Source organism: Rhinoderma darwinii (assembly GCF_050947455.1).
Source record: "Rhinoderma darwinii isolate aRhiDar2 chromosome 5 unlocalized genomic scaffold, aRhiDar2.hap1 SUPER_5_unloc_37, whole genome shotgun sequence".
In the NCBI taxonomy this organism is placed as follows: domain Eukaryota; kingdom Metazoa; phylum Chordata; class Amphibia; order Anura; family Rhinodermatidae; genus Rhinoderma; species Rhinoderma darwinii.
The window spans coordinates 136,849-160,020 of record NW_027461795.1 but is presented as its reverse complement, the minus strand read 5'-3'; the positions used below and the strand labels follow the sequence as shown (position 1 = coordinate 160,020).

Genomic DNA, 23,172 nt, shown 5'->3' with positions numbered 1-23,172 from the left:
TTGCAGCGATTCAGCCTACTTCTAGGCAATTCCATGGGGCCCTGCAGGCTCACACACTCACAGCTACACGGGAGGTGAATAAAGGCCGGAGAGGAAGCCAGACAGGATTTGCTTCTTTTGCTTGCACCACAATGCAGTGCTGAAAGAGGAGGAATCTACATAAAAACGCCTTCCTGGCAACGCCCAAATGCCCTGCTGCCATGCAGATAAACACTGGCAGCGGCAGCAAGTGCATGCCCACAGCCACCCCTTGTTCCTTCACACCTTGTATCAGCTGTAATCCAGTCCAGTCCAGTGCTGCCTGCTGAGCAGCACTGACCAACACTGCCTGGGCCCAGGCTTTTATCTCTGAGGCCCCATTATGATGTCAGAAAGCTGGCTCTGGAATCCTGAGGGCTCCACTATGACACGTGCAAAGTTCCGTCTGAACTTTATATAAGACGGTGAGGCTCAGTCAGTCACTCAGTGTTGCCTGAGAGGGCAACACTGCAACAGCCGGCCGCCAGGCTGTCTTTTTTTTGCACAGCTAGTTGCCTCCAGGAGGCCACAAGAGGGAGACAAGGGACTGCAAAATGGAAAATAGGCATCCACCAACTTTACAGACAACTTCTCCTTGCTCCTACAACCTCCATCCTTGCACAGTTTGTTATTCTTCTAGGTAACATAGTAACAAATCCAAATTGCTGCTCTCTTTGTAGGCAAGCAAGGCTTTGTTGCAACTGCAATTCTTACTTCTTCTTGAAATGTAGGGACGACAGTACATTCCATCACATCCATCTAGTGTACACAGGTAGGTCCATTGTGGCGGGCAGGCGAGCGGGCGGGCTGCTTTATTGGCTGTTTGCTGTTCCCCTACTCCACTCCACTATTTGACTGTTGTGCTGCATCAATCAATCAATCAATCAATCAATCAATCAATCAATCAATCAGTGGCTGGCTCAGGTGCAGCTCTTTAACTTACCTAAAAGGGAGGGCGGAGAGAAGACAAGGAAGGTGAATGAGGTGTTCCAATGTGAAATGCCGGAAACACAGAAACACAGACGACACACAACAAGAGGTGGCAATCTATTCATTAATTGCATTTAATCAATGAGCTCATTATCACTCATGCATTGTCCAACAGGTGTTGAAATAATGGGATTAAAAGGGGAGATCCCTTCAGAAAGACAGAAACAATAGCAAAGACAAAAAACACTTTTGGAATCTGCTTTTAGTCAACACATAAGGAAAGGGTGCACCGGTCCTGGAAATACTGCAATACCAGGTCAATGCGTGGAGTGGACAGAGCAAGCTCTATTTCCATCTCCCTGTTCTAAAAATCCATTTAATATATGGTCCCCAGATAGGGGACGTATCAGATATTAAACTGATAAGAACAGATACTACACTTGATCTTAGCCAAAAGGCCGAGAAGCGATAACCCGAACGGGCCGCGCGTTGCCCGAGCCTGCCCGATACTGCTGTTCAGCCCTTGCAGCGATTCAGCCTACTTCTAGGCAATTCCATGGGGCCCTGCAGGCGCACACACTCACAGCTACACGGGAGGTGAATAAAGGCCGGGGAGGAAGCCAGACAGGATTTGCTTCTTTTGCTTGCACCACAATGCAGTGCTGAAAGAGGAGGAATCTACATAAAAACGCCTTCCTGGCAACGCCCAAATGCCCTGCTGCCATGCAGATAAACACTGGCAGCGGCAGCAAGTGCATGCCCACAGCCACCCCTTGTTCCTTCACACCTTGTATCAGCTGTAATCCAGTCCAGTCCAGTGCTGCCTGCTGAGCAGCACTGACCAACACTGCCTGGGCCCAGGCTTTTATCTCTGAGGCCCCATTATGATGTCAGAAAGCTGGCTCTGGAATCCTGAGGGCTCCACTATGACACGTGCAAAGTTCCGTCTGAACTTTATATAAGACGGTGAGGCTCAGTCAGTCACTCAGTGTTGCCTGAGAGGGCAACACTGCAACAGCCGGCCGCCAGGCTGTCTTTTTTTTGCACAGCTAGTTGCCTCCAGGAGGCCACAAGAGGGAGACAAGGGACTGCAAAATGGAAAATAGGCATCCACCAACTTTACAGACAACTTCTCCTTGCTCCTACAACCTCCATCCTTGCACAGTTTGTTATTCTTCTAGGTAACATAGTAACAAATCCAAATTGCTGCTCTCTTTGTAGGCAAGCAAGGCTTTGTTGCAACTGCAATTCTTACTTCTTCTTGAAATGTAGGGACGACAGTACATTCCATCACATCCATCTAGTGTACACAGGATGGTCCATTGTGGCGGGCAGGCGAGCGGGCGGGCTGCTTTATTGGCTGTTTGCTGTTCCCCTACTCCACTCCACTATTTGACTGTTGTGCTGCATCAATCAATCAATCAATCAATCAATCAATCAATCAATCAATCAATCAATCAATCAATCAGTGGCTGGCTCAGGTGCAGCTCTTTAACTTACCTAAAAGGGAGGGCGGAGAGAAGACAAGGAAGGTGAATGAGGTGTTCCAATGTGAAATGCCGGAAACACAGAAACACAGACGACACACAACAAGAGGTGGCAATCTATTCATTAATTGCATTTAATCAATGAGCTCATTATCACTCATGCATTGTCCAACAGGTGTTGAAATAATGGGATTAAAAGGGGAGATCCCTTCAGAAAGACAGAAACAATAGCAAAGACAAAAAACACTTTTGGAATCTGCTTTTAGTCAACACATAAGGAAAGGGTGCACCGGTCCTGGAAATACTGCAATACCAGGTCAATGCGTGGAGTGGACAGAGCAAGCTCTATTTCCATCTCCCTGTTCTAAAAATCCATTTAATATATGGTCCCCAGATAGGGGACGTATCAGATATTAAACTGATAAGAACAGATACTACACTTGATCTTAGCCAAAAGGCCGAGAAGCGATAACCCGAACGGGCCGCGCGTTGCCCGAGCCTGCCCGATACTGCTGTTCAGCCCTTGCAGCGATTCAGCCTACTTCTAGGCAATTCCATGGGGCCCTGCAGGCTCACACACTCACAGCTACACGGGAGGTGAATAAAGGCCGGAGAGGAAGCCAGACAGGATTTGCTTCTTTTGCTTGCACCACAATGCAGTGCTGAAAGAGGAGGAATCTACATAAAAACGCCTTCCTGGCAACGCCCAAATGCCCTGCTGCCATGCAGATAAACACTGGCAGCGGCAGCAAGTGCATGCCCACAGCCACCCCTTGTTCCTTCACACCTTGTATCAGCTGTAATCCAGTCCAGTCCAGTGCTGCCTGCTGAGCAGCACTGACCAACACTGCCTGGGCCCAGGCTTTTATCTCTGAGGCCCCATTATGATGTCAGAAAGCTGGCTCTGGAATCCTGAGGGCTCCACTATGACACGTGCAAAGTTCCGTCTGAACTTTATATAAGACGGTGAGGCTCAGTCAGTCACTCAGTGTTGCCTGAGAGGGCAACACTGCAACAGCCGGCCGCCAGGCTGTCTTTTTTTTGCACAGCTAGTTGCCTCCAGGAGGCCACAAGAGGGAGACAAGGGACTGCAAAATGGAAAATAGGCATCCACCAACTTTACAGACAACTTCTCCTTGCTCCTACAACCTCCATCCTTGCACAGTTTGTTATTCTTCTAGGTAACATAGTAACAAATCCAAATTGCTGCTCTCTTTGTAGGCAAGCAAGGCTTTGTTGCAACTGCAATTCTTACTTCTTCTTGAAATGTAGGGACGACAGTACATTCCATCACATCCATCTAGTGTACACAGGTAGGTCCATTGTGGCGGGCAGGCGAGCGGGCGGGCTGCTTTATTGGCTGTTTGCTGTTCCCCTACTCCACTCCACTATTTGACTGTTGTGCTGCATCAATCAATCAATCAATCAATCAATCAATCAATCAATCAATCAATCAATCAGTGGCTGGCTCAGGTGCAGCTCTTTAACTTACCTAAAAGGGAGGGCGGAGAGAAGACAAGGAAGGTGAATGAGGTGTTCCAATGTGAAATGCCGGAAACACAGAAACACAGACGACACACAACAAGAGGTGGCAATCTATTCATTAATTGCATTTAATCAATGAGCTCATTATCATTCATGCATTGTCCAACAGGTGTTGAAATAATGGGATTAAAAGGGGAGATCCCTTCAGAAAGACAGAAACAATAGCAAAGACAAAAAACACTTTTGGAATCTGCTTTTAGTCAACACATAAGGAAAGGGTGCACCGGTCCTGGAAATACTGCAATACCAGGTCAATGCGTGGAGTGGACAGAGCAAGCTCTATTTCCATCTCCCTGTTCTAAAAATCCATTTAATATATGGTCCCCAGATAGGGGACGTATCAGATATTAAACTGATAAGAACAGATACTACACTTGATCTTAGCCAAAAGGCCGAGAAGCGATAACCCGAACGGGCCGCGCGTTGCCCGAGCCTGCCCGATACTGCTGTTCAGCCCTTGCAGCGATTCAGCCTACTTCTAGGCAATTCCATGGGGCCCTGCAGGCTCACACACTCACAGCTACACGGGAGGTGAATAAAGGCCGGAGAGGAAGCCAGACAGGATTTGCTTCTTTTGCTTGCACCACAATGCAGTGCTGAAAGAGGAGGAATCTACATAAAAACGCCTTCCTGGCAACGCCCAAATGCCCTGCTGCCATGCAGATAAACACTGGCAGCGGCAGCAAGTGCATGCCCACAGCCACCCCTTGTTCCTTCACACCTTGTATCAGCTGTAATCCAGTCCAGTCCAGTGCTGCCTGCTGAGCAGCACTGACCAACACTGCCTGGGCCCAGGCTTTTATCTCTGAGGCCCCATTATGATGTCAGAAAGCTGGCTCTGGAATCCTGAGGGCTCCACTATGACACGTGCAAAGTTCCGTCTGAACTTTATATAAGACGGTGAGGCTCAGTCAGTCACTCAGTGTTGCCTGAGAGGGCAACACTGCAACAGCCGGCCGCCAGGCTGTCTTTTTTTTGCACAGCTAGTTGCCTCCAGGAGGCCACAAGAGGGAGACAAGGGACTGCAAAATGGAAAATAGGCATCCACCAACTTTACAGACAACTTCTCCTTGCTCCTACAACCTCCATCCTTGCACAGTTTGTTATTCTTCTAGGTAACATAGTAACAAATCCAAATTGCTGCTCTCTTTGTAGGCAAGCAAGGCTTTGTTGCAACTGCAATTCTTACTTCTTCTTGAAATGTAGGGACGACAGTACATTCCATCACATCCATCTAGTGTACACAGGTAGGTCCATTGTGGCGGGCAGGCGAGCGGGCGGGCTGCTTTATTGGCTGTTTGCTCTTCCCCTACTCCACTCCACTATTTGACTGTTGTGCTGCATCAATCAATCAATCAATCAATCAATCAATCAATCAATCAATCAATCAATCAATCAGTGGCTGGCTCAGGTGCAGCTCTTTAACTTACCTAAAAGGGAGGGCGGAGAGAAGACAAGGAAGGTGAATGAGGTGTTCCAATGTGAAATGCCGGAAACACAGAAACACAGACGACACACAACAAGAGGTGGCAATCTATTCATTAATTGCATTTAATCAATGAGCTCATTATCACTCATGCATTGTCCAACAGGTGTTGAAATAATGGGATTAAAAGGGGAGATCCCTTCAGAAAGACAGAAACAATAGCAAAGACAAAAAACACTTTTGGAATCTGCTTTTAGTCAACACATAAGGAAAGGGTGCACCGGTCCTGGAAATACTGCAATACCAGGTCAATGCGTGGAGTGGACAGAGCAAGCTCTATTTCCATCTCCCTGTTCTAAAAATCCATTTAATATATGGTCCCCAGATAGGGGACGTATCAGATATTAAACTGATAAGAACAGATACTACACTTGATCTTAGCCAAAAGGCCGAGAAGCGATAACCCGAACGGGCCGCGCGTTGCCCGAGCCTGCCCGATACTGCTGTTCAGCCCTTGCAGCGATTCAGCCTACTTCTAGGCAATTCCATGGGGCCCTGCAGGCTCACACACTCACAGCTACACGGGAGGTGAATAAAGGCCGGAGAGGAAGCCAGACAGGATTTGCTTCTTTTGCTTGCACCACAATGCAGTGCTGAAAGAGGAGGAATCTACATAAAAACGCCTTCCTGGCAACGCCCAAATGCCCTGCTGCCATGCAGATAAACACTGGCAGCGGCAGCAAGTGCATGCCCACAGCCACCCCTTGTTCCTTCACACCTTGTATCAGCTGTAATCCAGTCCAGTCCAGTGCTGCCTGCTGAGCAGCACTGACCAACACTGCCTGGGCCCAGGCTTTTATCTCTGAGGCCCCATTATGATGTCAGAAAGCTGGCTCTGGAATCCTGAGGGCTCCACTATGACACGTGCAAAGTTCCGTCTGAACTTTATATAAGACGGTGAGGCTCAGTCAGTCACTCAGTGTTGCCTGAGAGGGCAACACTGCAACAGCCGGCCGCCAGGCTGTCTTTTTTTTGCACAGCTAGTTGCCTCCAGGAGGCCACAAGAGGGAGACAAGGGACTGCAAAATGGAAAATAGGCATCCACCAACTTTACAGACAACTTCTCCTTGCTCCTACAACCTCCATCCTTGCACAGTTTGTTATTCTTCTAGGTAACATAGTAACAAATCCAAATTGCTGCTCTCTTTGTAGGCAAGCAAGGCTTTGTTGCAACTGCAATTCTTACTTCTTCTTGAAATGTAGGGACGACAGTACATTCCATCACATCCATCTAGTGTACACAGGTAGGTCCATTGTGGCGGGCAGGCGAGCGGGCGGGCTGCTTTATTGGCTGTTTGCTGTTCCCCTACTCCACTCCACTATTTGACTGTTGTGCTGCATCAATCAATCAATCAATCAATCAATCAATCAATCAATCAATCAATCAATCAATCAATCAGTGGCTGGCTCAGGTGCAGCTCTTTAGCTTACCTAAAAGGGAGGGCGGAGAGAAGACAAGGAAGGTGAATGAGGTGTTCCAATGTGAAATGCCGGAAACACAGAAACACAGACGACACACAACAAGAGGTGGCAATCTATTCATTAATTGCATTTAATCAATGAGCTCATTATCACTCATGCATTGTCCAACAGGTGTTGAAATAATGGGATTAAAAGGGGAGATCCCTTCAGAAAGACAGAAACAATAGCAAAGACAAAAAACACTTTTGGAATCTGCTTTTAGTCAACACATAAGGAAAGGGTGCACCGGTCCTGGAAATACTGCAATACCAGGTCAATGCGTGGAGTGGACAGAGCAAGCTCTATTTCCATCTCCCTGTTCTAAAAATCCATTTAATATATGGTCCCCAGATAGGGGACGTATCAGATATTAAACTGATAAGAACAGATACTACACTTGATCTTAGCCAAAAGGCCGAGAAGCGATAACCCGAACGGGCCGCGCGTTGCCCGAGCCTGCCCGATACTGCTGTTCAGCCCTTGCAGCGATTCAGCCTACTTCTAGGCAATTCCATGGGGCCCTGCAGGCTCACACACTCACAGCTACACGGGAGGTGAATAAAGGCCGGAGAGGAAGCCAGACAGGATTTGCTTCTTTTGCTTGCACCACAATGCAGTGCTGAAAGAGGAGGAATCTACATAAAAACGCCTTCCTGGCAACGCCCAAATGCCCTGCTGCCATGCAGATAAACACTGGCAGCGGCAGCAAGTGCATGCCCACAGCCACCCCTTGTTCCTTCACACCTTGTATCAGCTGTAATCCAGTCCAGTCCAGTGCTGCCTGCTGAGCAGCACTGACCAACACTGCCTGGGCCCAGGCTTTTATCTCTGAGGCCCCATTATGATGTCAGAAAGCTGGCTCTGGAATCCTGAGGGCTCCACTATGACACGTGCAAAGTTCCGTCTGAACTTTATATAAGACGGTGAGGCTCAGTCAGTCACTCAGTGTTGCCTGAGAGGGCAACACTGCAACAGCCGGCCGCCAGGCTGTCTTTTTTTTGCACAGCTAGTTGCCTCCAGGAGGCCACAAGAGGGAGACAAGGGACTGCAAAATGGAAAATAGGCATCCACCAACTTTACAGACAACTTCTCCTTGCTCCTACAACCTCCATCCTTGCACAGTTTGTTATTCTTCTAGGTAACATAGTAACAAATCCAAATTGCTGCTCTCTTTGTAGGCAAGCAAGGCTTTGTTGCAACTGCAATTCTTACTTCTTCTTGAAATGTAGGGACGACAGTACATTCCATCACATCCATCTAGTGTACACAGGTAGGTCCATTGTGGCGGGCAGGCGAGCGGGCGGGCTGCTTTATTGGCTGTTTGCTGTTCCCCTACTCCACTCCACTATTTGACTGTTGTGCTGCATCAATCAATCAATCAATCAATCAATCAATCAATCAATCAATCAATCAATCAATCAATCAGTGGCTGGCTCAGGTGCAGCTCTTTAACTTACCTAAAAGGGAGGGCGGAGAGAAGACAAGGAAGGTGAATGAGGTGTTCCAATGTGAAATGCCGGAAACACAGAAACACAGACGACACACAACAAGAGGTGGCAATCTATTCATTAATTGCATTTAATCAATGAGCTCATTATCACTCATGCATTGTCCAACAGGTGTTGAAATAATGGGATTAAAAGGGGAGATCCCTTCAGAAAGACAGAAACAATAGCAAAGACAAAAAACACTTTTGGAATCTGCTTTTAGTCAACACATAAGGAAAGGGTGCACCGGTCCTGGAAATACTGCAATACCAGGTCAATGCGTGGAGTGGACAGAGCAAGCTCTATTTCCATCTCCCTGTTCTAAAAATCCATTTAATATATGGTCCCCAGATAGGGGACGTATCAGATATTAAACTGATAAGAACAGATACTACACTTGATCTTAGCCAAAAGGCCGAGAAGCGATAACCCGAACGGGCCGCGCGTTGCCCGAGCCTGCCCGATACTGCTGTTCAGCCCTTGCAGCGATTCAGCCTACTTCTAGGCAATTCCATGGGGCCCTGCAGGCTCACACACTCACAGCTACACGGGAGGTGAATAAAGGCCGGAGAGGAAGCCAGACAGGATTTGCTTCTTTTGCTTGCACCACAATGCAGTGCTGAAAGAGGAGGAATCTACATAAAAACGCCTTCCTGGCAACGCCCAAATGCCCTGCTGCCATGCAGATAAACACTGGCAGCGGCAGCAAGTGCATGCCCACAGCCACCCCTTGTTCCTTCACACCTTGTATCAGCTGTAATCCAGTCCAGTCCAGTGCTGCCTGCTGAGCAGCACTGACCAACACTGCCTGGGCCCAGGCTTTTATCTCTGAGGCCCCATTATGATGTCAGAAAGCTGGCTCTGGAATCCTGAGGGCTCCACTATGACACGTGCAAAGTTCCGTCTGAACTTTATATAAGACGGTGAGGCTCAGTCAGTCACTCAGTGTTGCCTGAGAGGGCAACACTGCAACAGCCGGCCGTCAGGCTGTCTTTTTTTTGCACAGCTAGTTGCCTCCAGGAGGCCACAAGAGGGAGACAAGGGACTGCAAAATGGAAAATAGGCATCCACCAACTTTACAGACAACTTCTCCTTGCTCCTACAACCTCCATCCTTGCACAGTTTGTTATTCTTCTAGGTAACATAGTAACAAATCCAAATTGCTGCTCTCTTTGTAGGCAAGCAAGGCTTTGTTGCAACTGCAATTCTTACTTCTTCTTGAAATGTAGGGACGACAGTACATTCCATCACATCCATCTAGTGTACACAGGTAGGTCCATTGTGGCGGGCAGGCGAGCGGGCGGGCTGCTTTATTGGCTGTTTGCTGTTCCCCTACTCCACTCCACTATTTGACTGTTGTGCTGCATCAATCAATCAATCAATCAATCAATCAATCAATCAATCAATCAATCAATCAATCAATCAATCAGTGGCTGGCTCAGGTGCAGCTCTTTAACTTACCTAAAAGGGAGGGCGGAGAGAAGACAAGGAAGGTGAATGAGGTGTTCCAATGTGAAATGCCGGAAACACAGAAACACAGACGACACACAACAAGAGGTGGCAATCTATTCATTAATTGCATTTAATCAATGAGCTCATTATCACTCATGCATTGTCCAACAGGTGTTGAAATAATGGGATTAAAAGGGGAGATCCCTTCAGAAAGACAGAAACAATAGCAAAGACAAAAAACACTTTTGGAATCTGCTTTTAGTCAACACATAAGGAAAGGGTGCACCGGTCCTGGAAATACTGCAATACCAGGTCAATGCGTGGAGTGGACAGAGCAAGCTCTATTTCCATCTCCCTGTTCTAAAAATCCATTTAATATATGGTCCCCGACGTATCAGATATTAAACTGATAAGAACAGATACTACACTTGATCTTAGCCAAAAGGCCGAGAAGCGATAACCCGAACGGGCCGCGCGTTGCCCGAGCCTGCCCGATACTGCTGTTCAGCCCTTGCAGCGATTCAGCCTACTTCTAGGCAATTCCATGGGGCCCTGCAGGCTCACACACTCACAGCTACACGGGAGGTGAATAAAGGCCGGAGAGGAAGCCAGACAGGATTTGCTTCTTTTGCTTGCACCACAATGCAGTGCTGAAAGAGGAGGAATCTACATAAAAACGCCTTCCTGGCAACGCCCAAATGCCCTGCTGCCATGCAGATAAACACTGGCAGCGGCAGCAAGTGCATGCCCACAGCCACCCCTTGTTCCTTCACACCTTGTATCAGCTGTAATCCAGTCCAGTCCAGTGCTGCCTGCTGAGCAGCACTGACCAACACTGCCTGGGCCCAGGCTTTTATCTCTGAGGCCCCATTATGATGTCAGAAAGCTGGCTCTGGAATCCTGAGGGCTCCACTATGACACGTGCAAAGTTCCGTCTGAACTTTATATAAGACGGTGAGGCTCAGTCAGTCACTCAGTGTTGCCTGAGAGGGCAACACTGCAACAGCCGGCCGCCAGGCTGTCTTTTTTTTGCACAGCTAGTTGCCTCCAGGAGGCCACAAGAGGGAGACAAGGGACTGCAAAATGGAAAATAGGCATCCACCAACTTTACAGACAACTTCTCCTTGCTCCTACAACCTCCATCCTTGCACAGTTTGTTATTCTTCTAGGTAACATAGTAACAAATCCAAATTGCTGCTCTCTTTGTAGGCAAGCAAGGCTTTGTTGCAACTGCAATTCTTACTTCTTCTTGAAATGTAGGGACGACAGTACATTCCATCACATCCATCTAGTGTACACAGGTAGGTCCATTGTGGCGGGCAGGCGAGCGGGCGGGCTGCTTTATTGGCTGTTTGCTGTTCCCCTACTCCACTCCACTATTTGACTGTTGTGCTGCATCAATCAATCAATCAATCAATCAATCAATCAATCAATCAATCAATCAATCAATCAATCAATCAGTGGCTGGCTCAGGTGCAGCTCTTTAACTTACCTAAAAGGGAGGGCGGAGAGAAGACAAGGAAGGTGAATGAGGTGTTCCAATGTGAAATGCCGGAAACACAGAAACACAGACGACACACAACAAGAGGTGGCAATCTATTCATTAATTGCATTTAATCAATGAGCTCATTATCACTCATGCATTGTCCAACAGGTGTTGAAATAATGGGATTAAAAGGGGAGATCCCTTCAGAAAGACAGAAACAATAGCAAAGACAAAAAACACTTTTGGAATCTGCTTTTAGTCAACACATAAGGAAAGGGTGCACCGGTCCTGGAAATACTGCAATACCAGGTCAATGCGTGGAGTGGACAGAGCAAGCTCTATTTCCATCTCCCTGTTCTAAAAATCCATTTAATATATGGTCCCCAGATAGGGGACGTATCAGATATTAAACTGATAAGAACAGATACTACACTTGATCTTAGCCAAAAGGCCGAGAAGCGATAACCCGAACGGGCCGCGCGTTGCCCGAGCCTGCCCGATACTGCTGTTCAGCCCTTGCAGCGATTCAGCCTACTTCTAGGCAATTCCATGGGGCCCTGCAGGCTCACACACTCACAGCTACACGGGAGGTGAATAAAGGCCGGAGAGGAAGCCAGACAGGATTTGCTTCTTTTGCTTGCACCACAATGCAGTGCTGAAAGAGGAGGAATCTACATAAAAACGCCTTCCTGGCAACGCCCAAATGCCCTGCTGCCATGCAGATAAACACTGGCAGCGGCAGCAAGTGCATGCCCACAGCCACCCCTTGTTCCTTCACACCTTGTATCAGCTGTAATCCAGTCCAGTCCAGTGCTGCCTGCTGAGCAGCACTGACCAACACTGCCTGGGCCCAGGCTTTTATCTCTGAGGCCCCATTATGATGTCAGAAAGCTGGCTCTGGAATCCTGAGGGCTCCACTATGACACGTGCAAAGTTCCGTCTGAACTTTATATAAGACGGTGAGGCTCAGTCAGTCACTCAGTGTTGCCTGAGAGGGCAAAACTGCAACAACCGGCCGCCAGGCTGTCTTTTTTTTGCACAGCTAGTTGCCTCCAGGAGGCCACAAGAGGGAGACAAGGGACTGCAAAATGGAAAATAGGCATCCACCAACTTTACAGACAACTTCTCCTTGCTCCTACAACCTCCATCCTTGCACAGTTTGTTATTCTTCTAGGTAACATAGTAACAAATCCAAATTGCTGCTCTCTTTGTAGGCAAGCAAGGCTTTGTTGCAACTGCAATTCTTACTTCTTCTTGAAATGTAGGGACGACAGTACATTCCATCACATCCATCTAGTGTACACAGGTAGGTCCATTGTGGCGGGCAGGCGAGCGGGCGGGCTGCTTTATTGGCTGTTTGCTGTTCCCCTACTCCACTCCACTATTTGACTGTTGTGCTGCATCAATCAATCAATCAATCAATCAATCAATCAATCAATCAATTAATCAATCAATCAATCAGTGGCTGGCTCAGGTGCAGCTCTTTAACTTACCTAAAAGGGAGGGCGGAGAGAAGACAAGGAAGGTGAATGAGGTGTTCCAATGTGAAATGCCGGAAACACAGAAACACAGACGACACACAACAAGAGGTGGCAATCTATTCATTAATTGCATTTAATCAATGAGCTCATTATCACTCATGCATTGTCCAACAGGTGTTGAAATAATGGGATTAAAAGGGGAGATCCCTTCAGAAAGACAGAAACGATAGCAAAGACAAAAAACACTTTTGGAATCTGCTTTTAGTCAACACATAAGGAAAGGGTGCACCGGTCCTGGAAATACTGCAATACCAGGTCAATGCGTGGAGTGGACAGAGCAAGCTCTATTTCCATCTCCCTGTTCTAAAAATCCATTTAATATATGGTCCCCAGATAGGGGACGTATCAGATATTAAACTGATAAGAACAGATACTACACTTGATCTTAGCCAAAAGGCCGAGAAGCGATAACCCGAACGGGCCGCGCGTTGCCCGAGCCTGCCCGATACTGCTGTTCAGCCCTTGCAGCGATTCAGCCTACTTCTAGGCAATTCCATGGGGCCCTGCAGGCTCACACACTCACAGCTACACGGGAGGTGAATAAAGGCCGGAGAGGAAGCCAGACAGGATTTGCTTCTTTTGCTTGCACCACAATGCAGTGCTGAAAGAGGAGGAATCTACATAAAAACGCCTTCCTGGCAACGCCCAAATGCCCTGCTGCCATGCAGATAAACACTGGCAGCGGCAGCAAGTGCATGCCCACAGCCACCCCTTGTTCCTTCACACCTTGTATCAGCTGTAATCCAGTCCAGTCCAGTGCTGCCTGCTGAGCAGCACTGACCAACACTGCCTGGGCCCAGGCTTTTATCTCTGAGGCCCCATTATGATGTCAGAAAGCTGGCTCTGGAATCCTGAGGGCTCCACTATGACACGTGCAAAGTTCCGTCTGAACTTTATATAAGACGGTGAGGCTCAGTCAGTCACTCAGTGTTGCCTGAGAGGGCAACACTGCAACAGCCGGCCGCCAGGCTGTCTTTTTTTTGCACAGCTAGTTGCCTCCAGGAGGCCACAAGAGGGAGACAAGGGACTGCAAAATGGAAAATAGGCATCCACCAACTTTACAGACAACTTCTCCTTGCTCCTACAACCTCCATCCTTGCACAGTTTGTTATTCTTCTAGGTAACATAGTAACAAATCCAAATTGCTGCTCTCTTTGTAGGCAAGCAAGGCTTTGTTGCAACTGCAATTCTTACTTCTTCTTGAAATGTAGGGACGACAGTACATTCCATCACATCCATCTAGTGTACACAGGTAGGTCCATTGTGGCGGGCAGGCGAGCGGGCGGGCTGCTTTATTGGCTGTTTGCTGTTCCCCTACTCCACTCCACTATTTGACTGTTGTGCTGCATCAATCAATCAATCAATCAATCAATCAATCAATCAATCAATCAATCAATCAATCAGTGGCTGGCTCAGGTGCAGCTCTTTAACTTACCTAAAAGGGAGGGCGGAGAGAAGACAAGGAAGGTGAATGAGGTGTTCCAATGTGAAATGCCGGAAACACAGAAACACAGACGACACACAACAAGAGGTGGCAATCTATTCATTAATTGCATTTAATCAATGAGCTCATTATCACTCATGCATTGTCCAACAGGTGTTGAAATAATGGGATTAAAAGGGGAGATCCCTTCAGAAAGACAGAAACAATAGCAAAGACAAAAAACACTTTTGGAATCTGCTTTTAGTCAACACATAAGGAAAGGGTGCACCGGTCCTGGAAATACTGCAATACCAGGTCAATGCGTGGAGTGGACAGAGCAAGCTCTATTTCCATCTCCCTGTTCTAAAAATCCATTTAATATATGGTCCCCAGATAGGGGACGTATCAGATATTAAACTGATAAGAACAGATACTACACTTGATCTTAGCCAAAAGGCCGAGAAGCGATAACCCGAACGGGCCGCGCGTTGCCCGAGCCTGCCCGATACTGCTGTTCAGCCCTTGCAGCGATTCAGCCTACTTCTAGGCAATTCCATGGGGCCCTGCAGGCTCACACACTCACAGCTACACGGGAGGTGAATAAAGGCCGGAGAGGAAGCCAGACAGGATTTGCTTCTTTTGCTTGCACCACAATGCAGTGCTGAAAGAGGAGGAATCTACATAAAAACGCCTTCCTGGCAACGCCCAAATGCCCTGCTGCCATGCAGATAAACACTGGCAGCGGCAGCAAGTGCATGCCCACAGCCACCCCTTGTTCCTTCACACCTTGTATCAGCTGTAATCCAGTCCAGTCCAGTGCTGCCTGCTGAGCAGCACTGACCAACACTGCCTGGGCCCAGGCTTTTATCTCTGAGGCCCCATTATGATGTCAGAAAGCTGGCTCTGGAATCCTGAGGGCTCCACTATGACACGTGCAAAGTTCCGTCTGAACTTTATATAAGACGGTGAGGCTCAGTCAGTCACTCAGTGTTGCCTGAGAGGGCAACACTGCAACAGCCGGCCGCCAGGCTGTCTTTTTTTTGCACAGCTAGTTGCCTCCAGGAGGCCACAAGAGGGAGACAAGGGACTGCAAAATGGAAAATAGGCATCCACCAACTTTACGGACAACTTCTCCTTGCTCCTACAACCTCCATCCTTGCACAGTTTGTTATTCTTCTAGGTAACATAGTAACAAATCCAAATTGCTGCTCTCTTTGTAGGCAAGCAAGGCTTTGTTGCAACTGCAATTCTTACTTCTTCTTGAAATGTAGGGACGACAGTACATTCCATCACATCCATCTAGTGTACACAGGTAGGTCCATTGTGGCGGGCAGGCGAGCGGGCGGGCTGCTTTATTGGCTGTTTGCTGTTCCCCTACTCCACTCCACTATTTGACTGTTGTGCTGCATCAATCAATCAATCAATCAATCAATCAATCAATCAATCAATCAATCAATCAATCAATCAGTGGCTGGCTCAGGTGCAGCTCTTTCACTTACCTAAAAGGGAGGGCGGAGAGAAGACAAGGAAGGTGAATGAGGTGTTCCAATGTGAAATGCCGGAAACACAGAAACACAGACGACACACAACAAGAGGTGGCAATCTATTCATTAATTGCATTTAATCAATGAGCTCATTATCACTCATGCATTGTCCAACAGGTGTTGAAATAATGGGATTAAAAGGGGAGATCCCTTCAGAAAGACAGAAACAATAGCAAAGACAAAAAACACTTTTGGAATCTGCTTTTAGTCAACACATAAGGAAAGGGTGCACCGGTCCTGGAAATACTGCAATACCAGGTCAATGCGTGGAGTGGACAGAGCAAGCTCTATTTCCATCTCCCTGTTCTAAAAATCCATTTAATATATGGTCCCCAGATAGGGGACGTATCAGATATTAAACTGATAAGAACAGATACTACACTTGATCTTAGCCAAAAGGCCGAGAAGCGATAACCCGAACGGGCCGCGCGTTGCCCGAGCCTGCCCGATACTGCTGTTCAGCCCTTGCAGCGATTCAGCCTACTTCTAGGCAATTCCATGGGGCCCTGCAGGCTCACACACTCACAGCTACACGGGAGGTGAATAAAGGCCGGAGAGGAAGCCAGACAGGATTTGCTTCTTTTGCTTGCACCACAATGCAGTGCTGAAAGAGGAGGAATCTACATAAAAACGCCTTCCTGGCAACGCCCAAATGCCCTGCTGCCATGCAGATAAACACTGGCAGCGGCAGCAAGTGCATGCCCACAGCCACCCCTTGTTCCTTCACACCTTGTATCAGCTGTAATCCAGTCCAGTCCAGTGCTGCCTGCTGAGCAGCACTGACCAACACTGCCTGGGCCCAGGCTTTTATCTCTGAGGCCCCATTATGATGTCAGAAAGCTGGCTCTGGAATCCTGAGGGCTCCACTATGACACGTGCAAAGTTCCGTCTGAACTTTATATAAGACGGTGAGGCTCAGTCAGTCACTCAGTGTTGCCTGAGAGGGCAACACTGCAACAGCCGGCCGCCAGGCTGTCTTTTTTTTGCACAGCTAGTTGCCTCCAGGAGGCCACAAGAGGGAGACAAGGGACTGCAAAATGGAAAATAGGCATCCACCAACTTTACAGACAACTTCTCCTTGCTCCTACAACCTCCATCCTTGCACAGTTTGTTATTCTTCTAGGTAACATAGTAACAAATCCAAATTGCTGCTCTCTTTGTAGGCAAGCAAGGCTTTGTTGCAACTGCAATTCTTACTTCTTCTTGAAATGTAGGGACGACAGTACATTCCATCACATCCATCTAGTGTACACAGGTAGGTCCATTGTGGCGGGCAGGCGAGCGGGCGGGCTGCTTTATTGGCTGTTTGCTGTTCCCCTACTCCACTCCACTATTTGACTGTTGTGCTGCATCAATCAATCAATCAATCAATCAATCAATCAATCAATCAATCAATCAATCAGTGGCTGGCTCAGGTGCAGCTCTTTCACTTACCTAAAAGGGAGGGCGGAGAGAAGACAAGGAAGGTGAATGAGGTGTTCCAATGTGAAATGCCGGAAACACAGAAACACAGACGACACACAACAAGAGGTGGCAATCTATTCATTAATTGCATTTAATCAATGAGCTCATTATCACTCATGCATTGTCCAACAGGTGTTGAAATAATGGGATTAAAAGGGGAGATCCCTTCAGAAAGACAGAAACAATAGCAAAGACAAAAAACACTTTTGGAATCTGCTTTTAGTCAACACATAAGGAAAGGGTGCACCGGTCCTGGAAATACTGCAATACCAGGTCAATGCGTGGAGTGGACAGAGCAAGCTCTATTTCCATCTCCCTGTTCTAAAAATCCATTTAATATATGGTCCCCAGATAGGGGACGTATCAGATATTAAACTGATAAGAACAGATACTACACTTGATCTTAGCCAAAAGGCCGAGAAGCGATAACCCGAACGGGCCGCGCGTTGCCCGAGCCTGCCCGATACTGCTGTTCAGCCCTTGCAGCGATTCAGCCTACTTCTAGGCAATTCCATGGGGCCCTGCAGGCTCACACACTCACAGCTACACGGGAGGTGAATAAAGGCCGGAGAGGAAGCCAGACAGGATTTGCTTCTTTTGCTTGCACCACAATGCAGTGCTGAAAGAGGAGGAATCTACATAAAAACGCCTTCCTGGCAACGCCCAAATGCCCTGCTGCCATGCAGATAAACACTGGCAGCGGCAGCAAGTGCATGCCCACAGCCACCCCTTGTTCCTTCACACCTTGTATCAGCTGTAATCCAGTCCAGTCCAGTGCTGCCTGCTGAGCAGCACTGACCAACACTGCCTGGGCCCAGGCTTTTATCTCTGAGGCCCCATTATGATGTCAGAAAGCTGGCTCTGGAATCCTGAGGGCTCCACTATGACACGTGCAAAGTTCCGTCTGAACTTTATATAAGACGGTGAGGCTCAGTCAGTCACTCAGTGTTGCCTGAGAGGGCAACACTGCAACAGCCGGCCGCCAGGCTGTCTTTTTTTTGCACAGCTAGTTGCCTCCAGGAGGCCACAAGAGGGAGACAAGGGACTGCAAAATGGAAAATAGGCATCCACCAACTTTACAGACAACTTCTCCTTGCTCCTACAACCTCCATCCTTGCACAGTTTGTTATTCTTCTAGGTAACATAGTAACAAATCCAAATTGCTGCTCTCTTTGTAGGCAAGCAAGGCTTTGTTGCAACTGCAATTCTTACTTCTTCTTGAAATGTAGGGACGACAGTACATTCCATCACATCCATCTAGTGTACACAGGTAGGTCCATTGTGGCGGGCAGGCGAGCGGGCGGGCTGCTTTATTGGCTGTTTGCTGTTCCCCTACTCCACTCCACTATTTGACTGTTGTGCTGCATCAATCAATCAATCAATCAATCAATCAATCAATCAATCAATCAATCAATCAATCAATCAGTGGCTGGCTCAGGTGCAGCTCTTTAACTTACCTAAAAGGGAGGGCGGAGAGAAGACAAGGAAGGTGAATGAGGTGTTCCAATGTGAAATGCCGGAAACACAGAAACACAGACGACACACAACAAGAGGTGGCAATCTATTCATTAATTGCATTTAATCAATGAGCTCATTATCACTCATGCATTGTCCAACAGGTGTTGAAATAATGGGATTAAAAGGGGAGATCCCTTCAGAAAGACAGAAACAATAGCAAAGACAAAAAACACTTTTGGAATCTGCTTTTAGTCAACACATAAGGAAAGGGTGCACCGGTCCTGGAAATACTGCAATACCAGGTCAATGCGTGGAGTGGACAGAGCAAGCTCTATTTCCATCTCCCTGTTCTAAAAATCCATTTAATATATGGTCCCCAGATAGGGGACGTATCAGATATTAAACTGATAAGAACAGATACTACACTTGATCTTAGCCAAAAGGCCGAGAAGCGATAACCCGAACGGGCCGCGCGTTGCCCGAGCCTGCCCGATACTGCTGTTCAGCCCTTGCAGCGATTCAGCCTACTTCTAGGCAATTCCATGGGGCCCTGCAGGCTCACACACTCACAGCTACACGGGAGGTGAATAAAGGCCGGAGAGGAAGCCAGACAGGATTTGCTTCTTTTGCTTGCACCACAATGCAGTGCTGAAAGAGGAGGAATCTACATAAAAACGCCTTCCTGGCAACGCCCAAATGCCCTGCTGCCATGCAGATAAACACTGGCAGCGGCAGCAAGTGCATGCCCACAGCCACCCCTTGTTCCTTCACACCTTGTATCAGCTGTAATCCAGTCCAGTCCAGTGCTGCCTGCTGAGCAGCACTGACCAACACTGCCTGGGCCCAGGCTTTTATCTCTGAGGCCCCATTATGATGTCAGAAAGCTGGCTCTGGAATCCTGAGGGCTCCACTATGACACGTGCAAAGTTCCGTCTGAACTTTATATAAGACGGTGAGGCTCAGTCAGTCACTCAGTGTTGCCTGAGAGGGCAACACTGCAACAGCCGGCCGCCAGGCTGTCTTTTTTTTGCACAGCTAGTTGCCTCCAGGAGGCCACAAGAGGGAGACAAGGGACTGCAAAATGGAAAATAGGCATCCACCAACTTTACAGACAACTTCTCCTTGCTCCTACAACCTCCATCCTTGCACAGTTTGTTATTCTTCTAGGTAACATAGTAACAAATCCAAATTGCTGCTCTCTTTGTAGGCAAGCAAGGCTTTGTTGCAACTGCAATTCTTACTTCTTCTTGAAATGTAGGGACGACAGTACATTCCATCACATCCATCTAGTGTACACAGGTAGGTCCATTGTGGCGGGCAGGCGAGCGGGCGGGCTGCTTTATTGGCTGTTTGCTGTTCCCCTACTCCACTCCACTATTTGACTGTTGTGCTGCATCAATCAATCAATCAATCAATCAATCAATCAATCAATCAATCAATCAATCAATCAGTGGCTGGCTCAGGTGCAGCTCTTTAACTTACCTAAAAGGGAGGGCGGAGAGAAGACAAGGAAGGTGAATGAGGTGTTCCAATGTGAAATGCCGGAAACACAGAAACACAGACGACACACAACAAGAGGTGGCAATCTATTCATTAATTGCATTTAATCAATGAGCTCATTATCACTCATGCATTGTCCAACAGGTGTTGAAATAATGGGATTAAAAGGGGAGATCCCTTCAGAAAGACAGAAACAATAGCAAAGACAAAAAACACTTTTGGAATCTGCTTTTAGTCAACACATAAGGAAAGGGTGCACCGGTCCTGGAAATACTGCAATACCAGGTCAATGCGTGGAGTGGACAGAGCAAGCTCTATTTCCATCTCCCTGTTCTAAAAATCCATTTAATATATGGTCCCCAGATAGGGGACGTATCAGATATTAAACTGATAAGAACAGATACTACACTTGATCTTAGCCAAAAGGCCGAGAAGCGATAACCCGAACGGGCCGCGCGTTGCCCGAGCCTGCCCGATACTGCTGTTCAGCCCTTGCAGCGATTCAGCCTACTTCTAGGCAATTCCATGGGGCCCTGCAGGCTCACACACTCACAGCTACACGGGAGGTGAATAAAGGCCGGAGAGGAAGCCAGACAGGATTTGCTTCTTTTGCTTGCACCACAATGCAGTGCTGAAAGAGGAGGAATCTACATAAAAACGCCTTCCTGGCAACGCCCAAATGCCCTGCTGCCATGCAGATAAACACTGGCAGCGGCAGCAAGTGCATGCCCACAGCCACCCCTTGTTCCTTCACACCTTGTATCAGCTGTAATCCAGTCCAGTCCAGTGCTGCCTGCTGAGCAGCACTGACCAACACTGCCTGGGCCCAGGCTTTTATCTCTGAGGCCCCATTATGATGTCAGAAAGCTGGCTCTGGAATCCTGAGGGCTCCACTATGACACGTGCAAAGTTCCGTCTGAACTTTATATAAGACGGTGAGGCTCAGTCAGTCACTCAGTGTTGCCTGAGAGGGCAACACTGCAACAGCCGGCCGCCAGGCTGTCTTTTTTTTGCACAGCTAGTTGCCTCCAGGAGGCCACAAGAGGGAGACAAGGGACTGCAAAATGGAAAATAGGCATCCACCAACTTTACAGACAACTTCTCCTTGCTCCTACAACCTCCATCCTTGCACAGTTTGTTATTCTTCTAGGTAACATAGTAACAAATCCAAATTGCTGCTCTCTTTGTAGGCAAGCAAGGCTTTGTTGCAACTGCAATTCTTACTTCTTCTTGAAATGTAGGGACGACAGTACATTCCATCACATCCATCTAGTGTACACAGGTAGGTCCATTGTGGCGGGCAGGCGAGCGGGCGGGCTGCTTTATTGGCTGTTTGCTGTTCCCCTACTCCACTCCACTATTTGACTGTTGTGCTGCATCAATCAATCAATCAATCAATCAATCAATCAATCAATCAATCAATCAATCAATCAATCAATCAATCAATCAATCAGTGGCTGGCTCAGGTGCAGCTCTTTAACTTACCTAAAAGGGAGGGCGGAGAGAAGACAAGGAAGGTGAATGAGGTGTTCCAATGTGAAATGCCGGAAACACAGAAACACAGACGACACACAACAAGAGGTGGCAATCTATTCATTAATTGCATTTAATCAATGAGCTCATTATCACTTATGCATTGTCCAACAGGTGTTGAAATAATGGGATTAAAAGGGGAGATCCCTTCAGAAAGACAGAAACAATAGCAAAGACAAAAAACACTTTTGGAATCTGCTTTTAGTCAACACATAAGGAAAGGGTGCACCGGTCCTGGAAATACTGCAATACCAGGTCAATGCGTGGAGTGGACAGAGCAAGCTCTATTTCCATCTCCCTGTTCTAAAAATCCATTTAATATATGGTCCCCAGATAGGGGACGTATCAGATATTAAACTGATAATAACAGATTTTTTTGAGTTGACTACCCCAACAAAGGAGGTAACCGTTTATTTAAAATTTTGAACAAATTTACAATAAATCAATACATTTCATCAAAAATTTACATAAATTTACAATCATGGTTTTTAATACAGATAAATACAAATTGTCAAATAAAAACAATTTATAAAAGGGCACTTGGTGGCATCATATTATGGAACTCCATTCACTTAAAAACCATTTTCTACATAAAACAGGAGAGAGTTTTTTATCTAAAAGAAAATATTTGTACATTTCATTAAGACAAATGGCTAAAACATCTTCCACAGCTAAAACTTCATGCTTAAATAATAAAATGTTTCTGGCCGCCCACAGAGCTGCTTTTACGCAGTTGGTGATCTTCCATGCCATCATTTTTCGAGTCTGTGTTGGGCATTCCAGGCATCCATATAAAACGCCATCACTTGTGTATCTCCGAAGTCCTGTAATCTTCTGTACCAAGGGGAGGATTCTTGTCCATATCAATTGCGCGTAAAAACATTCCCAGAATAGGTGGTAGACTGTCTCGTCATCTCTACATCCTCCCCTTGGACACGCAGCCGAGTTGGTCAGTCCCCTTCGATGCTGGAATGCCCGGCATGGAAGACACTCGTGGGCACAGCTCCAGGCCAGATCTTTCTGTGGGTTAAAAAGATATTTAGCGCTCAACATCTTCCATATTTCTTTGCATTTTTGTTCATTAAAATTACTGATGGGAGCTACTAAAACATTTTCTTTTATCTTTTTTAAAATTCCTTTACTATTTTTTACTTCGTTAATATTTTTGTCTTTTAAGTTAAAAAGGTTTACAATTTTTTCTAAAATCTTATACTGGCCAGAAAGGTTAAAAGCATACGGGGAGCTTAAAACCGTGGAGAACCAACCGTTCCTCCTCATAAAATAACCTGTGTTAAAACGTATAAAATATGACCAGTAATGTTCCTTAAAAACTGCATTAAGACATAAAGTAAAAAAT

The 23,172-nt window shown here is 47.1% G+C and overlaps 15 non-coding genes across 15 annotated transcripts; all 15 read right to left on the bottom strand.

The window, feature by feature from the left end:
- Positions 1-1,227: 1,227 nt before the first annotated feature.
- On the bottom strand, positions 1,228-1,418 carry LOC142691398 (U2 spliceosomal RNA). The gene has a single exon (XR_012859954.1). It is a non-coding gene; the product is annotated as a U2 spliceosomal RNA (small nuclear RNA).
- A 1,296-nt stretch (positions 1,419-2,714) lies between these two features.
- Positions 2,715-2,905, bottom strand: LOC142691397 (U2 spliceosomal RNA). The gene has a single exon (XR_012859953.1). It is a non-coding gene; the product is annotated as a U2 spliceosomal RNA (small nuclear RNA).
- A 1,288-nt stretch (positions 2,906-4,193) lies between these two features.
- On the bottom strand, positions 4,194-4,384 carry LOC142691393 (U2 spliceosomal RNA). Its single transcript, XR_012859951.1, has one exon. It is a non-coding gene; the product is annotated as a U2 spliceosomal RNA (small nuclear RNA).
- Positions 4,385-5,676: 1,292 nt separating this feature from the next.
- Positions 5,677-5,867, bottom strand: LOC142691392 (U2 spliceosomal RNA). Its single transcript, XR_012859950.1, has one exon. It is a non-coding gene; the product is annotated as a U2 spliceosomal RNA (small nuclear RNA).
- A 1,296-nt stretch (positions 5,868-7,163) lies between these two features.
- Positions 7,164-7,354, bottom strand: LOC142691391 (U2 spliceosomal RNA). Its single transcript, XR_012859949.1, has one exon. It is a non-coding gene; the product is annotated as a U2 spliceosomal RNA (small nuclear RNA).
- A 1,296-nt stretch (positions 7,355-8,650) lies between these two features.
- On the bottom strand, positions 8,651-8,841 carry LOC142691390 (U2 spliceosomal RNA). Its single transcript, XR_012859948.1, has one exon. It is a non-coding gene; the product is annotated as a U2 spliceosomal RNA (small nuclear RNA).
- Positions 8,842-10,141: 1,300 nt separating this feature from the next.
- LOC142691557 (U2 spliceosomal RNA) lies at positions 10,142-10,324 on the bottom strand. Its single transcript, XR_012860099.1, has one exon. It is a non-coding gene; the product is annotated as a U2 spliceosomal RNA (small nuclear RNA).
- A 1,300-nt stretch (positions 10,325-11,624) lies between these two features.
- On the bottom strand, positions 11,625-11,815 carry LOC142691389 (U2 spliceosomal RNA). Its single transcript, XR_012859947.1, has one exon. It is a non-coding gene; the product is annotated as a U2 spliceosomal RNA (small nuclear RNA).
- Positions 11,816-13,111: 1,296 nt separating this feature from the next.
- Positions 13,112-13,302, bottom strand: LOC142691388 (U2 spliceosomal RNA). Its single transcript, XR_012859946.1, has one exon. It is a non-coding gene; the product is annotated as a U2 spliceosomal RNA (small nuclear RNA).
- A 1,292-nt stretch (positions 13,303-14,594) lies between these two features.
- LOC142691387 (U2 spliceosomal RNA) lies at positions 14,595-14,785 on the bottom strand. Its single transcript, XR_012859945.1, has one exon. It is a non-coding gene; the product is annotated as a U2 spliceosomal RNA (small nuclear RNA).
- Positions 14,786-16,081: 1,296 nt separating this feature from the next.
- On the bottom strand, positions 16,082-16,272 carry LOC142691386 (U2 spliceosomal RNA). The gene has a single exon (XR_012859944.1). It is a non-coding gene; the product is annotated as a U2 spliceosomal RNA (small nuclear RNA).
- Positions 16,273-17,560: 1,288 nt separating this feature from the next.
- LOC142691385 (U2 spliceosomal RNA) lies at positions 17,561-17,751 on the bottom strand. Its single transcript, XR_012859943.1, has one exon. It is a non-coding gene; the product is annotated as a U2 spliceosomal RNA (small nuclear RNA).
- A 1,296-nt stretch (positions 17,752-19,047) lies between these two features.
- LOC142691384 (U2 spliceosomal RNA) lies at positions 19,048-19,238 on the bottom strand. Its single transcript, XR_012859942.1, has one exon. It is a non-coding gene; the product is annotated as a U2 spliceosomal RNA (small nuclear RNA).
- A 1,292-nt stretch (positions 19,239-20,530) lies between these two features.
- LOC142691381 (U2 spliceosomal RNA) lies at positions 20,531-20,721 on the bottom strand. Its single transcript, XR_012859940.1, has one exon. It is a non-coding gene; the product is annotated as a U2 spliceosomal RNA (small nuclear RNA).
- A 1,312-nt stretch (positions 20,722-22,033) lies between these two features.
- LOC142691558 (U2 spliceosomal RNA) lies at positions 22,034-22,221 on the bottom strand. The gene has a single exon (XR_012860100.1). It is a non-coding gene; the product is annotated as a U2 spliceosomal RNA (small nuclear RNA).
- Positions 22,222-23,172: the final 951 nt, after the last annotated feature.